At 33.8% G+C, this 16,555-nt stretch overlaps 1 protein-coding gene across 1 annotated transcript in view; it reads right to left on the bottom strand.

Annotated features, from left to right (window-relative positions):
* The window catches only part of LOC307191693 (uncharacterized protein), a 509,460-nt gene that overhangs the window by 253,453 nt on the left and 239,452 nt on the right, over window positions 1-16,555 (bottom strand). The window contains exon 6 of the mRNA XM_079931879.1: window positions 10,672-10,796. The gene's annotated coding sequence lies outside the window, so the exon portion shown is untranslated. The remainder of the gene's footprint in view (window positions 1-10,671; window positions 10,797-16,555) is intronic.

Genomic DNA, 16,555 nt, shown 5'->3' with positions numbered 1-16,555 from the left:
GGCCCGTGAGCCATGGCCCTGAGCCTGCGCGTCCGGAGCCTGTGCTCCGCAACGGGAGAGGCCACAAACGTGAGAGGCCCGCGTAGCGCAAAAAAAAAAAAAAAAATAATAATAATAATAATAATTCTGTATTAGTTTAAAACCCTTATCTTTTTCTGTCTTAATGTTGGATTTTCACTTACATTCTTGCCAAACAGGTGTTTGTGCCATTTAGATTTATAGTACAAAGAATATATATTACCTTTCAACATAGGATATACTCAAGACCATTTACTATATTATTTAGAAATAGTACAGTGATATTTCCATATCAAAGTATGTGATATAATTTGATATTTACAATCTCCATCCACCAAAAATATCCATAGATAAAAAATGATTCATCCAGCTTCAGTATCTAAAGGTATAATTCTGATTTACATGTATTTTGATCTCTAGTACTGATTTTATAGTTGGGTGATATAAATAGTGTCTATCAGTTTGAGGATAAACATTAATATTAATAAATGCCACAAGTCTATACTCATTTATTTCTACAAAGAAATGAGTTTTTTTTTTGGCGGTACGCGGATCTCTCACTGTTGTGGCCTCTTCCGTTACGGAGCACAGGCTCCTGACGCGCAGGCTCAGCTGCCATGGCTCACGGGCCCAGCCGCTCCGCAGCATGTGGGATCTTCCTGGACCGGGGCACGAAACCGTGTCCCCTGCATCGGCAGGCGGACTCTCAACCACTGCGCCACCAGGGAAGCCCCAAGAAATCAGTTTTTGAAATAATGAATAGATTCCTTTCTGAACTAGAATGCTACATTTAAAAACAAATGAATTTAAAAGTCTCTATTGTAGACAGAATTCAAAGATAGCCCCCAAGAGTCTTACCATTTGGCATATATACCCTATATAATTTATATCTATAAAATGTGATATATATTTAATACATGGATATATATAATATAAAATATATTAATATAATATATAAATATATATATTATTTAGCCATAAAAAAGAATGAAATCCTACCATTTGCAACAACATGGATGGACCTCAATAGCATTATGCTCAGTGAAATAAGTCAGACAGAGAAATACAAATACTGTATCATCTCACTCATATGCAGAATCTAAAAATAAGCAAGGAGTAGAATGGTGGTTGCCAATGGCTGAAGACTGCAGGAAATGGGGACATATTGGTCAAAGGGTACAAACATCCAGTTATAAGATGAATAAGTTCCAGGATCTAATGTACAGCATGGGGATTATAGTTAATAATACTGTACTGTATACTTGAAAGTTACTATGAGAGTAGAACTTTAATGTTCTCATCAGACAAAACAACAAAATGGTAAAATTATGCAAGGTGAGGAGTATTAACTAACCTTATTGTGGATATCAGTTCATAATATATGTGTATCAAACCATCACATGTGTACCTTAAACTTACAGACAGTCATATGTCAATTTTGTCTCAGTAAAGTTGGAGGAAAAATGGACATAGGCATATTTTCATTCAGGATAATAATTATTTAGCTCCAGATGAATCCATCTACTTTAAATATATATACTTTTATTATCAAAACAACTTGGATTATTCATTGCTGAAGAGACTGAGCCTTGACTGTATGAAGTGTCCTAACCAAAGTCACATATTACTAGAAGGAGCCAACATTTGAACACAGATCTGTATGCTTCAATGCCCATATAGCTACCAAATTTTGATGCTTCCCCCAAAATAAAAATAAAGCAAAATGGATTCAAGAAAAAAAATGTATACTTGATGCTATTGCTATTATTTTCTAGGTTTATTTTTAAAATTATGTTATATATAAATTTCATAAAAAGAAAACATTTCTGTCTATAAAATTAATATTAAAAATGTCACAAGTTCAGTTACATCTTTCAAATATCTTTGGTTAATTATCTCTAAACCATTCTGGGTAGAATAATGTCATTTTTCTTTTTAAATATCTCTAGACAAACAATTTAATAACAGTTCTTAGAAAATTATTCTGATATTGTTTCATTTAAATGTAATTTAAACACTTTTCCTCCTTATTGTGAGAAACAATAGGTCAATATTCTCTGGTATAAACTCTCCAAATAGCATATTTCTGTAATCGCCCCTTCTAAGCCACTAATCTACTGAAAAGCAAAGACTATGATTGATATGTCTCATTTTGTTTCAGACCACTACTTACATTTCTTAGACTTCAATACTGTATAAGTTAACCTGTGAAATACTTAGAAAATACCTATAAAAATCAAATATCTCTCAAAAACCAAATTTATCCTTCCTCTGGCTTACTACTAAAGAATAGATGGGATACTAGGTTTTCACTGAAGTAAAACAAGAAGAAATCCTAAACCTCCTTACTGCACAGAAAGATTCTAGGGTTACTGATGCCTGACAGACAGTATTAACCATGCCTTTAGATGTGGATGACACTATTTTTCCCACTTTGATCAATAATGCCAACATTCACAACTGCGTGAGGAAGAAACCATGGTGTGACTTGAAGACATTAAGAGGTAATTCCCTTTCTCCAAAACAAAACAAAACAAAACACACAAAAGAAGCACAAAAGTCAGAAAGCTAACTAAAGTAACATCATAAGGAATGTATTACTTTATTGTAAGGCATTAGTTCTTACAAAAAGTAAGTAAAAGGGAGAAAAACACACATATAAATAAGACTTCTTAGGATTACAGTACAGATATTTGTTTTGCAATAATGAAAGCAAAATATTTTGCAATAATGACATTGGTTTAATAATCTAGAGACTATAACACTAAATTTAATGCAATTGTCTGCATTTTTTTTCAGAATCCTATAACTTACAGGTGAGAAATGACAATCTGAAATAGAAAACTAAATCATTAGATTTTTATTCTACAAGCCATAGGTTTTTATAATTATAGCTAAATGAAAGATGTTTAAAATTAGGAGAATGTATATACTACCCACATCAAATACTTGAAAATTAAGGGTTAATTTAGAAATACTGCATACTGAAGTATTTCTAGAAGCCACTAATGTCTTAGTATGTTTAAAGGAAGGCATAGCAAACACAGAGTGTTTGCCTAAAGCACATGTAAATTAACTTTTATCAAAAATGTTCAAGGGTTGTTTATTTTAAACTGTAAAATGCAGACCAATTATCTCCCCATACATTTGCAAAAGATATCTGGTTAAATTAGTGAACTCAATATGATTGTGAGGCTATTGATGGAAGTTAGGAGTAGTCCTGGCATAGTTGCATTGGATTCTTTCCTGGTGGCCTTCTTGGAAAAGGATACTTTTTGTCTCCCACACGCTTGTTGTCCCATCAACCACCAGGCATCTGGTACAACAGATGGGCTCTGTGTACACCTGGAACAGTGACGCAAGTACAGTCAGTGCTTTCTCCACTTCTGCATGAATTTACTTGTACTTTACTAGTTAAAGAGCATTTGTCCACCCTGGAAATATGTACTGTGTATCAAATATGTGGAAGACTGTGGTGGTTAAGAAGTTGAGTACAGACAGGAGCCCTGACCTCTGCAAGTTTTATTCTAAGTTAAGATAAATGCTTTGCCCAACTTTACATTTAAATCCTGTTTGATGTTTTCCTCATCAGTTCTACTTCTAGTCTGGTAATTCAGTCATTTTATGTCATACTACTTTCATTTTCACGTGTTTCTTCTTTTCTTTTTATATATTATATGGTTTATACCCTCTTTCTGTTTTATAAGCTATCCCCATCTCCATGCTTTATTGCACCTTCTAATCCTATTTCCTCTCCTGAGAATATTACCAGCTCTAGGGTTTTCTTAATCATTCTAAAACATGTGAAGAACTTCTTTCCAATATGCACATGCTATAACTGCCCCAGGAGTTTCTGATTAAGTAGGTCTACAGTGTGCCTTAGGCATGTGTATTCTATCCAGGTCTGTCTATATGGCTGACACTGATTAATTACAATTCAAAAATGACCTTAAGGGGACTTCCCTCGTGGTCCAGTGGTAAAGAATCTGCCTTCCAATGCAGGGGATGCGGGTTTGATCCCTGGTTGGGGAACTAAGATACCACATGCCATGGGGAAACTAAGCCCGCATGCCACAACAACTGAGCTTGTGCGCCTGAACGAGAGAGCCTGCTGTGCTGCAAACTACAGAGCCCATGTGCCCTGGAGCCCGTGCGCCACAACTAGAGAGTGAAAACCTGCTCACCACACTAGAGAGAAGTCCATGTGCTGCAATGAAGAGCCCGTGCAGATCCAGCATGCCCCAACTAAGACCCAACGCAGACACAAAAATAAATAAATAAATAATTTTAAAAAATGACCTTAAGGCTATGACAATATACCCTTTCTTGAATTTTAAGAATCAAGTTTCCTGTGTTGGGAGCAGCAGTAAAAATATCCCATGATTTCCATAGGAACCTTGTATATTTCTATAGCATGGAATGGTGGGGGAGGATACTATATGCAAGATTCTAGTGCAATATATATAAAACTGAATGGACAAGAAAGAAACATGCTTACAGGACAACAGTTTATTGTCCCTAGATATATTCTTTTGTGCAGAGCAAGAACTCTGTACTCGCTAGAAGCTTTGGGTTGAAAATGTTCAATGGGCTGCGATATATTGAAATATACATAAAATTCATTAAAAAGGACTAATTTATTAGTTTTGCTTTTATGAAACAAGTAAAATAAGACACTAATAACACCAGAGATCTTTAATATATAAAAATCATTAGAAATTTTAACTGAGAACATAATTTTATAAAATAGAGCCCAAATTAACCAGTATTTCTTTCTTTCATTGACAAAAAAACGTCTGGCAAAATAATATCCCTTCTTAGTCATTTCTACCTCTTTCCATAGCTTACTATGTACTTAAATTGAAGAACACATGGAGTTGCCTTACAGAATTGTATATACTGTTCTTCCCCTGACCCTTGAGTTTAGAGTCCTATGAAAATGTAGCTAAGTAAATTTGAGGAGAAAATATCACATTTTATTAATTTTAATTAGTCACATAATTAAAGAGGATCAACTAGAAATTATCTTTAGTTAAAGAGCTTAGACAAGGAGACAAGAACATATGACTCTGTCCTGATTTGTCTAGAAGCTACCACACAAATACTGTGATAAGTCATCAGCAAAAGCCAGGCAGGAAAAAGCAGATGAGCATCAGAATCATCTCTCTCTTATTTTTAAAAATAATAACTGTTAATAATCTACATACTGCTGAAATTAATATTTACTATTGATATTTCAGACTATGCTTCAGAGAGGAATAAAATGTTTAACAGATGTTTTCATTTTTTCATACAGTTCTGTTTTATATGCAGTGATACAGTATCCTAAAAATCATACTTCTTTACTGTGAATTGGAACTGATAGTAGTCTAGATGTTTAGATTTTCAGGTATAATGGCAAAATGTCATTGCTAAAACAAAGCAAAACATAAAACCACCAAAATCACATACACATTTTAATAATGAGTTTGTTATCTCCAAATCAGCAAAGTTTAATGAGTAATATATTTTAAGAAATTGATTCATCTTGCAAGGTTTACACTCTCCAAGTTTTGATGATCAAAGTGAAGCAAGTTTTACTAATGAAAGGCCCAGATTTGCTGCCTCTTATGAATCTCCTTCATCTCCACCCACCCCTTCCCCACCAGACACACAACACACTGGTCTCTGATAGTCTGAACAACCACCCGGCTGTTCTCACTCAGCTAAAAACAGATAATCTGATCTAGCCACAGTCCAATCCCATGACTGCCTAGCACTTTCTCTTTCTCATCAGGGCATCCTCACAAAGATATGCTCTGTTCTTTAAAACTAACTTTACCTTGCTGCTTCTATCTCCATTCCTCCATTGCTTTTAATGGTTTGTGTCTTTATCCTACATTAAGAATTCCTATAATAATTTATTACATATTCACTACTGAATTATTTTAAAGTATATTAGAGAATATTACCAACCACATTGTTTAGAATGCCCTATATAACAATTCATAGAAGAAAAAGGTTTATAGATTGAGACATCTGGGAAGTCTTTATTTCCATCTAAATATCTGTTTTGCTTTTTTCCTTAAACAGAATTGAGATTTTCCCCATTTTCCTTTGGATATCAGAAAAGTGCAGAGCCTAATTTGCAGCCTTATATTAGAATACTGTAAGTCCATATCTACATGCTGCCCTCATTCATGACACTTTCTATCTTATGTACACTTTCCCTTCACCAATTATATATTTGTAATTTTAAATTTTATTGCACATATTTAAATACTTTTGTAAATGACCTCTCCTCTTTGGTGTAATAGGGGAGAAGATTATATATAAAGAAACAACACAAGGATGCCTCTTGAACCATTGCACTTCAACATTGTACTGGAACTTCTAGCTAGAACAATTAGAAAAGAGAAGGAAATAAAAGGCACCCAAAATGAAAAGGAAGAAGTAAAATCATCTCTATTAACAGATGACATATTCCTATATATAGAAAATGCAGTGAATACAAAAGAATGCCACTAGAGCTAATAAAAAATTCAGCAAAATAGCAGGGCAAAAGATCAACACACAAAAATCAATTATATTTCCTTAAATATGCATTGAACAATCTGAAAATTAAGAAAGCAATTTCATTAATAGCATCTAAGGGAACAAAATAACTAGGAATAAATGTAACCAATAAGGTGAAGTAATTGTACACTAAAAACTACAAAAATAGCTGAAAGAAATGAAAGGCTTAAATAAATGAAGACAATCCATGTTTATCTATTGAAAGATTTAATACTGTTATAAAGGTAATATGCTCCGAATACTTTCAATATCTATCAAAATTCCAACAACATTTTTGCAAAACAGAAAACCCAACCATCAAATTCATATGGAATTCAGAGACACCAAATAAACAAAACAATCTTTAAAAAGAGCAAATTTGGAGGACTTACACTTCTTGATTTCAAAACTTAATACAAAGCTACAGTAATCAAAACAATGTGGTGCTGGCATAAGCATTAGATATGTGAGCAAGTGGAATAGAATTGAGAGTCCAGATATAATACATCTATGGTTAATTAACTTTCCAAGAAGGTGCCAAGACCATTCAATGGGGAAAGAATATTCTCCTCACAAATGCTGCTAGGACAACTGGATATCAGCATGCAAAAGAATGAACTTGGACCTCTACCTCACATGATATATAAAAATGAACAAGGTAAATGCAAGACCTAAAGCCATGAAAATCTTGTAAGAAATCCTAGGTATCAATTGTTAGCACCTTGGATTGGGCAATGGATTCTTAGTTATGGAACAAAAAGTACAAGCAACAAAAGTAAATAAATTGGACTTTTATCAAAATTAAAAGCTTCTGTATATCAAAGGATATTATAAAGGAAATGTAAAGACATCCTACAAAATAGGAGAAAACATCTGAAAGGCATAAGGGTCTAATATTCATAATATATAAACCTTTTATCATTGAGTGATAAAAAGCTATCAACTCAATCTAAATATGGGCAAATAACTTGGGTATATTTCTCCAAATAAGAAATGCAGGTGGCCAACATTTGAAGAGATGCTCAATGTTTTAGTCATTAAGGAAATGCAAATCAAAATAAGTTAGTTACTACTTCATGCATAGGATGACTGTAATTAAAAACAAACAAATAAAATGCAAAAATATCCAGAACCTTACAAGTCTTGGCAAGGATGTGGAGAAGTTGGAAACTTAATACATTGCTGTTGGGAATGCAAAATGGTTCAGCTATGAAGAAAGCAGCTTGGAGTTTTCTTCAATAAAGTTAAACATGGAATTATATATGACCCAGCAAATCCATTCTGAGATATATATCAAAAAGAACTGGAAGCACATAGTCAAACAAATTCAAGTGTGACAAGCTCACAGCAGCACTATTTACAATATCCAAAAGGTGGAAGCAACCCAAATGCCCATTATATGATGAACTGATAAATTGTTGCATATACCTGTGATGAAGTATTATACACCTATAAAAAGGAATAAAGTACCGATACATCTTACAACTTGAGGTTCCCAATTGGAAGACATGTACAGGAATCAGGTTAAATTATAAATAGAGTGTTCAGGGTAAGAGTTAACGGGAAGCCAGAACATGTAGATAATTATAGGCCATCTTAAGGACATGAGAGACAAAAAATTTGAGGTGCCTCAGAGTCCCTTTGGAAAATCCCAAAGTTAGTTAAAGGTCAAAAGTCTTCTTTTAGAGCTTGACTTTTTTTTTGGGGGGGGGAGTTTGTCAAGAATATACACATAGGCAAAGTGACAAATATTTTAAAGGCAAATATAGAAAGTTACATAGCTGTAAACAAAACTTAGCTCTTTTAACACTGAGAAGAAAGTTCTCTTAAGTAGTCTCTTAAGTAATCAAATATCTGATAAAGACAACATGAAGTGCAGTAAATTATTTTGGTAAGACACAAAATCTTTGCTCTCCAGGCAGATTACTTAAAACATAAAGGAAAACCCTTGTTTATAATTTTTTATTAAGAACAGACCAATAACCTAAGGATACTGTCCTTTTAACAGAGAAAAAAGGAAATTCCAATTTTGCACCAGTGTACTTTAGATATTAAAACTCATTTTTTAAAAACTTAAATCCATTCCAAGCTTAGCCAGCTTGACCACACATAAAATTTCCTTCCCAAGATTCCTTTTCCAGAAACCTTCTACAGCTTTTTTATATCCATTCAGATTTTGACCTATGTTTTTTTTCTCATTCTGAAAAAAAGTCATTTCACTTTTCTTACCTACTTTTCACACACAGTTGTCTCATTTTACTCTTATTATTTCTAAGTAGTTTTATATTGATTAGAATTCATAACACTTAGAATTCTTTATCCATAGTGAAAACTGAGAAGTAAGCAATCGTGGATTGTCTGTTACACGAGCATTTTGTGGATCAGCAAATTTATAAATACACTTCATAATTTCTATAAGTATACTCTTCCTTAGCGTAAATTTTTCAACGTGGCACAAAACACATTTACTAATACACCAAAATATCTTTAGTTCCTCTATAAAAAGATGCCCAAAGTGGATAAAACTATGTTCAGTAATTAATGTTTCAGTATTTTATCTCATTTGGAAATGATCTAAATATTCAATAAATATCTATCAATTAACTTGTCTTTGCCCTGTAACTTTAAGGTTATCAAAAAAATTTGGAAGCTTTTTAAATAGACATACTATCAAATATAATTATTGTTGAAAAGTTCATTTATAAAATTTTATTTATATCTATTTACTTGCCGTTAACACTTATGTTTAGATTGCTCACGAAAATTTCATGAGACCTTAAAACGCTAACCATCATCTTAACTTTCTTGCTGACAAATTCTGTAACAGAGATAACAAAAGATACCATCCTCCCAAGACGCAGAGCCACTCCTAAAGATAGCCAAAAGAAAGGCACAGACAATTTCCCCAAGAGCTGGCAACAATCAGTAGGACCCTAGCCACAAAAGAAGTGCAACTCACATTTTTGTCTGGCCACAGTTTTCGGCCCCCAAGCTGATAGCTGCACTGCCTGCATATGCAAAAACCAACAGTCCATGTGCCCCAGGCAGGCAGAAAGCCAAGCCAAGTTCTCAGGACATAAAACCAGACAAATAAGCAAGCAATAGCTGTCCCTGGGACAGAAAAGATTGATAACCAGTGGAAACCCCAAAACCAAATTCACAAGAGTCTGGATTAGAAAGGAAGGGATAACGTGAAATTTTACATTATCCATTCAGAGATCCAGGAGAACAGACTCTGATAAGAATTCTCACTCTTCACTGGCTTTTGCCAGTTTTCCAAGGATCTCATGTGCAGGCTCCCAACCAAGTAGGGTTCAAAGTAGACACTGTAGCCCCAGTATCTACCAGAATTTGGCAAAGTTTTCTATTAATTTTAATTTTTTAGACATAAAATAAGCAGGTCTTCCAGAAGGCGGCACACTCAATTCTTTGAAACTTGAGTATTCATTTCTTTGGCTAAGGCTTGGATCTCTTGGAACCAATTTAATACCTAAGCTGGATATGCCACTAGGTTGGGGATTTTGTGGTGTTTTACAGTGTCTCTTATAGCACTGAAATGTTGAGGTTGGTGAGTGACCTAGTACCAATCCAACTCATTCCATGACCAACTTATCCTGGCACAGGAGTCTTAGTTAGGTGGCAAGAGTTCTAACAGCTTTCAAGTGCTTGATCTGTGCCCACCAGTTTTGCAGATTTGGCTTCTGAGATTCCCATTAGCGATAGCTCTGTTACTCCTTTCACTGGAAAATTTCTTTATACTGGTGGATGCTCTAATGGCTTTTAATAGTTTGACTTGTGTCTACTTATATTTTGATTTTGATAGTCAAAACACTCTGAATTTCTTGTCTTTATTTTCCCAAGTCCCTCAGCTATTTATGCAGTCTATTTAGCTTGAGGCTTTTTGAGTTCCCTAATGGCCAGCACCCATTGCACAGCACCTGCTACAGACTCCCAATATAACTACACCAGAACATTTCCAGGCCCACAGAATCTTTCTGGAAACTTTAACAAACTCTGAAAACATCCTAGGATCAAGCTATATATGTTTTTTAAATAAAGTTACTTTGGATCAGAGAGCTGCACACAAGGAAGTGGAGCTCAAATCTGAAAATGACTTACCCACAGCCTTTGGTAACGATAAGAGGGACGCTTAACACCAGGCATTCGATGGCCACCTTGCCTGTGAGTCTCCTTGTCCCATAGGCCTTCAGTAGCCAGCTTCAGATCCCATCCTCAGCCAAAAACTGTTAGAAAATAAAGAAAACAATTTAGGTGATACCAAAAATTTTATTTAATACTTCAAGAAGTGAACAGTCTCCTTTCAGAGAACTGCAAAATAGGGTGGAAGGCAGGAAGCTTTTAAAGGATAAAGAATAAAGAACAAGGAAGACGAAAGTAGAAAATATCTGATTTGCTGGGGCCATACAGTCAACCTTGTTTGGGATAAGAAGGAAATAAGCATAGAGCCCACCGTGGGCATGGAGTCTGGGGATCAGCTGACTGAATACACTGCACTTCTGGTGAAGTGGGACATTTTCAGGGGCAGAAAAGTTACCTAAGATTTCACATATAAGTGAACTCACACAGTACTTTTCGTTCTCTGAATTATTTTACTATAATACCCTCTAGGTCCATCCATGTTGCTGCAAATGGCAAGATTCCATTCCTTTTTAAGCTGAGTAATATTTCTTTATATATACAGTATATATGTTATATAATACAATGTCTTCTTTATCCATTCATCTATTAATGAACACTTAGATTGCTTCCATATCTTGGCTATTATAAACAATGCTGCAATGAACAGAGAGCTGCAGATATCTTTTCTAATTAGTGTTTTTGTTTTCTTTGGATAAATATCCAGGAGTGGAATTGATGGATAGTATGGTAGTTCAGCTTTGGGTTTTTTGAAGAAAATTGATGCTCTTTTCCACAATGGCTGCACTAGTTTACATTCCAACCAACAGTGCTCGAGGGTTCCCTTTTCTCCACATCCTTATCAATACTTGTTATTTGTTGTCTTTTTGATAAAAGCCATTCTGACATGTGTGAGGTGATATCTCATTATAGTTTTGATTTGCATTTCCCTGATAACTGATGATGTTGAGCATCTTTTCATGTACCTGTTGGCCATCTGTATATTTTCTTTGGATAAATATCTATTCAGGTCCTCTGCCCATTTTTTAATGGGGTTGTTTGCATTTTTGATGTTGAGGCTCTCTCATCTAACTTATATGTGGAATCTAAAAAGAAAAACAAACGAACAAACAAAACAGAAACAGAGTTATAGATACTAGTTGCTAGAGGGAAGGGGGGTGGGGGGAGGAAAAAAATAGGTGAGAGAGATTAAGAGGTACAAACTTCCAGCCACAAAATAAATGAGTCATGGTGTTACCGAAGCAGGTTTGTTTTGCCCGACGTGCAGCAAGACAAAATGTTGAGATGCCGAGGTTTTTAGCAAAGAGAGGATTTACTCACCAGACAGCCAGCTGAGGAAACTGGAGAAAACTCAGCTCCAAGCTCCACCTCCTCTAAGGCAAGGGACTCTGGGTATTTGTGAGATAGGTGATCTGAGGTCTGGGGAGTGTGGGGAGCGTGAGGACCGTGGGGACCATGGGGAAAGATGAGTGGAAAAAGGTGCGGTAATCGTCGTTCTGCTCATAGCTATAACTAAGCTACAGGCCTCCGCACATTCTCCCTTTTCCCCAGTTGGAGGGTGGGTCATCCTATCCAGTCTTAACCAGCTCAGCTGGAACTAGACACAGCTGACTCCAAGATCCTGGAATACAACTCCAGCAAACACCTTGTTAAAGCTACATGCTGCTAGGGGGCTATGTAAGTCTTTGTAACAACAATTAAAATGACCTTGATTAGTGAAGGCAGGTGAAATGGATTTGACTAATGCTTACTCACAGATTCAATGGATGTGAAATGAAAAGTGCATGGAATATAGTCAGTAACTATGTCATATTTTTGTATGGTGACATATCATAACTAGATTTATCATGGTGGTTATTTTGAAATGTATAGGAATATGAAATGTGTAACAGGAACTAACATAGTGTTGTAGGTCAATTATACTTCAAAAACAAACAAAGTAAACTCATAGAAAAAAAGATCAGATTTGTGGTTACCAGAGGTGGGAGAGTGGAGGGAGGGGTAACTGGATGTAGTCAAAAGGCACAAATTTCCAGTTGTAATTAAGTATTAGGGGTATAAATTACAATATGATAAATAGAATTAATGCTACTGTATGTTATATATAAAAGATGTTAAGAAAGTACATTCTAAGAGTTCTCATCACAAGGAAAAATATTTTTTTCTATTTCTTTAATTTTGTATCCACACGAGAGGATGGATGTTCACTAAAGGTATTGTCATAACCACTTTGTGATAAGTCAAATCATTATGCTGTACACCTTAAACTTATATGGTGCTGTATGTCAATTATATCTCAATGAAACTGGAAGGAAAAAAAAGAAAGATTATGGAAGATAAAAACTATGTAAATAGTAAACTTAATCTAATAGGGAAAAAAAAGTTATCTAAATTTCGGTTTGCTGCCATGGCACCCTGGGCAGGAGTGGCTCCATTTTGTGTCTAGAAAGTTATTTCTACATGATCTATGTGGTAATTAAAAAAGGGCCCTCCTAAAGATAGCTACATGCTAATAACTGGAACCTGTGAATATTACCTTATAGGTAAAAATCTTTGTAGATGTGATTAAGATGTGATTAAGTTGAACATTTTGAGGTAGCCAGATAATCTTGGATTATCTAGGTGGGCTCTAATTGCTATCACATGTTTTCTTAAAAGAGGAGGGCACAGGGAGATTTGACTACAAACAGAGGAGAAGGTCATGTGGAGATGGAGCAAAGATTGAAGATGCTGACTTAGAAGACTGGAATGAAGCCAAGGAATGTTGGCAACTGCCTGAAATTGGAAAAGGCTGGGAATGGATTTTCCCCTTAAGCCTCTCAAAAGATGGCAGCCTTGATTTCAGCTAATACCTTGATTTCAACCCTGTGATACTGATTCTGAACTCTGGCCTCAAGAACTGTGAGAAAATAAATTTCTTGTTTTAATTCACCAAGTTTGGGGTAATTTTCTGCAGCACCCATATGAAACTAATACACAGTCTTTATCCAACCAAATCTGTATCTAATTAGATCTGACAAAGAGTCAATGAACTTTCATAGTTTTCAAGAATATAATTAGAAATTTGGTTTTACACACATTATTAATTATAAGATACCTCATTTTAAATTTACATTGTGAATTGAGATAAGTGCTCATATAATATTAACCAATTACAACCTGCAAACCATTTACATACAAGCATCCAGAAAATGAAGAGGCTCTTGGCAATTTTTTCAGGATTTTAGGATTCATGTTATCAAATCTCATATGTTACAAAATGTCATCAAGTCTATTCCTTTTAATATTTTCAACTTAATCATAAAGTAAAAAGTGAAATACCTCTTGAGAAGTTTTTTTTCTGCAAAGTAAAAACTGGCAGCAGTAACCAAACATATAAAATATGAAGACAAACCAAGATAAATTCCTTTGTTAGCAAATATTGTTGGAACTTGAAAAAAAAGCAAGGTGCTATATAGATTTGAAGATATAAGTATTAGAATAAAATATGCAGTATGAGAAGTTTCCTATGCAGATTGCTGAAAGTGCAGATATCACTAACAAGTCCCAACTTAGATTATTAACAGGATTTTATTTCCATAATTGAATATTGAAAATTTCTAAGGAAAATCTGCAAATGAGCAAAGTAAAACACACACATACACACACACCCCCTCACCATACAACATACGTGTGTGTGTGTGTGTATAACAGGTTAGACGCAGCTGAAGAGTATATATGTATATATGTATGTGCAAAATGACAAATCAATATAAAATATCAAAAATGTGGCACAAAGACAAAGAGAAGAAAGCATGAAAAAGAGATTGCAAGGCATGGAGGACTGAGTTAGATGGCTTAACACATACCTATTTTTTAAAAGTAATTAGAAACAATTGGGTAGAGAATATTTAAAAGATTAGAGCTTAATGTTTTTCTAGACATAAAAATACCTGTTCTCATTTTTAAAAAGCCAAATTACTCCCAATTATTAGTAACAAAAAGATCTCCACATCCACTTAAGTATAAGAAAACCAATGTATTACAATGAAAACAAACAGAACAGTAAAAGCTTCTAGAAAGAAAAGAATGATTACACAATAAATGATGATATTCTTAGAATATTTTTAAACCACTTTAGTGAGTTCTGTTTGACCTGCAAAAATCTATGCATATTTAATTTGTACAACTTAATGAGTTTGCAGATAATTATACATCCCTGAAACAAACCATCACCACAATCTATGCCATAAATATATCCATCACCTCCAAAAATGTCCTCCCACCCTCTTTATTTATTATTAATATATTTTATATAAATGAAATTTTTTTATAGATGAGGGTAAAAATAAGACATTTTCAGACAAACAGAGAATTTAGTACAATTTTGAAAACAATTTTCTTTTTTGGTAGGTTTATATATCAAAATCAAGAAGTGCAATAAAACTAAAATCTTGAACAATACTATATAAATCTGGAAAAGCAATTAGTCAAATAAAAATGAAGCACGACAAAGAAATAAAATAAAAACAAATTTTAAGAAATAAATCCATATATACTAGGAATAATAATTTTTGTAGATAACTGAAGATAAATGCCAAAAATTGACTGCATATTTTAAAAATCTGCTATATTCCAGGCATTTCTAAAACATAAAGTTCAGAAAAGTCACAGTAAATGGATAGGAATATAAAAGATGTATTAGGTAAAAAATGAATAACATGAATGTTAGTACATTAATATCACAAAATAGAATTAAATTTAAAAACTCATACTAGAAATAAAGGGTAATGATCACATATATTTGACAAGTGATTAAACTGACTGGGAACATATAAGATTTCTAAACATGCATGCATCTAACACCAAAATATCAATAATTAATAGTAAAAGAAGATAAAGAAGTATATGTACTGTTTGAATAACAAAAACATAAACTTGTTCAAAATGCCAAATGCATTATCCAGTTTTGGACGTAGGGCCCATTAGATTTCATTCAGATAGAAATAAAATATTTATGAATTTGACCAAATTCCTGGCAATAAAGTTAATTTCAAAAAAAATGTAAAAAATAATTTATTAGATAATAATTCTCTGATTACATTGCCAAAATGGTAATATTCAGGAACAAAGAGGTAACAAAAATATGTTAGATAAAATAAAATCTCTAATCTTTGTGTCCAATAGAGGAATTATAATGGTAATTACAACATGCATAGAACTAAAAATTAATTTAAATTATTACAAAATTTTGCATTACAGTTTATTTAATATTTAGAAAAAAGTTATAGACAATTTTTTTGTCAATAAAGAACAAAAAATAACAAATGATCTAACACTTAGATACAGAGAGCAGAGTAGTGATTACCAGAGGGGAGGGGGCAGGGGGGCTGGAGGGCAAAATGGCTAAAGGGAATCAACTGTATGGTGATAGATGAAAACTAATTTATTGGTAGGGAGCATTTTAGGGTATACAGAAGTAGAAATATAATACGTTGTACACATAAAACTTATATAATGTTATAAATCAATGTTACTTTAATAAGGAAAGAAGGAAGAGAGGGAGGGAAGAAACAAAATGCTCTAAGTTCCCAGTTTATTACCAGATAAGCTCAACATTTTCATGGGAATGCTGAGGTCATTCCATCTTCTACTCTGTTTTTTTTGCCTCAGTATCCAACATTTAATTTCCTTGTGCATTTCCAATGTTTTACACATTATATATTCTTTTTAAAGATGTTTATTTTCTTAATTGATTCCATGGGCATTATTTTTCTGAGTACCTTACAAATACCATTCCAACCCAAAGAGTAATATAATGTAATGTTTCCATTACTACAAACAGGGATTGCATTCAAGCAATTTT

Source organism: Stenella coeruleoalba, assembly GCF_951394435.1.
Source record: "Stenella coeruleoalba genome assembly, chromosome: 9".
Taxonomy (NCBI): Eukaryota; Metazoa; Chordata; class Mammalia; order Artiodactyla; family Delphinidae; genus Stenella; species Stenella coeruleoalba.
The sequence above is the reverse complement of the archived record's forward strand: the minus strand, read 5'-3'. Positions and strand labels throughout refer to the sequence as shown.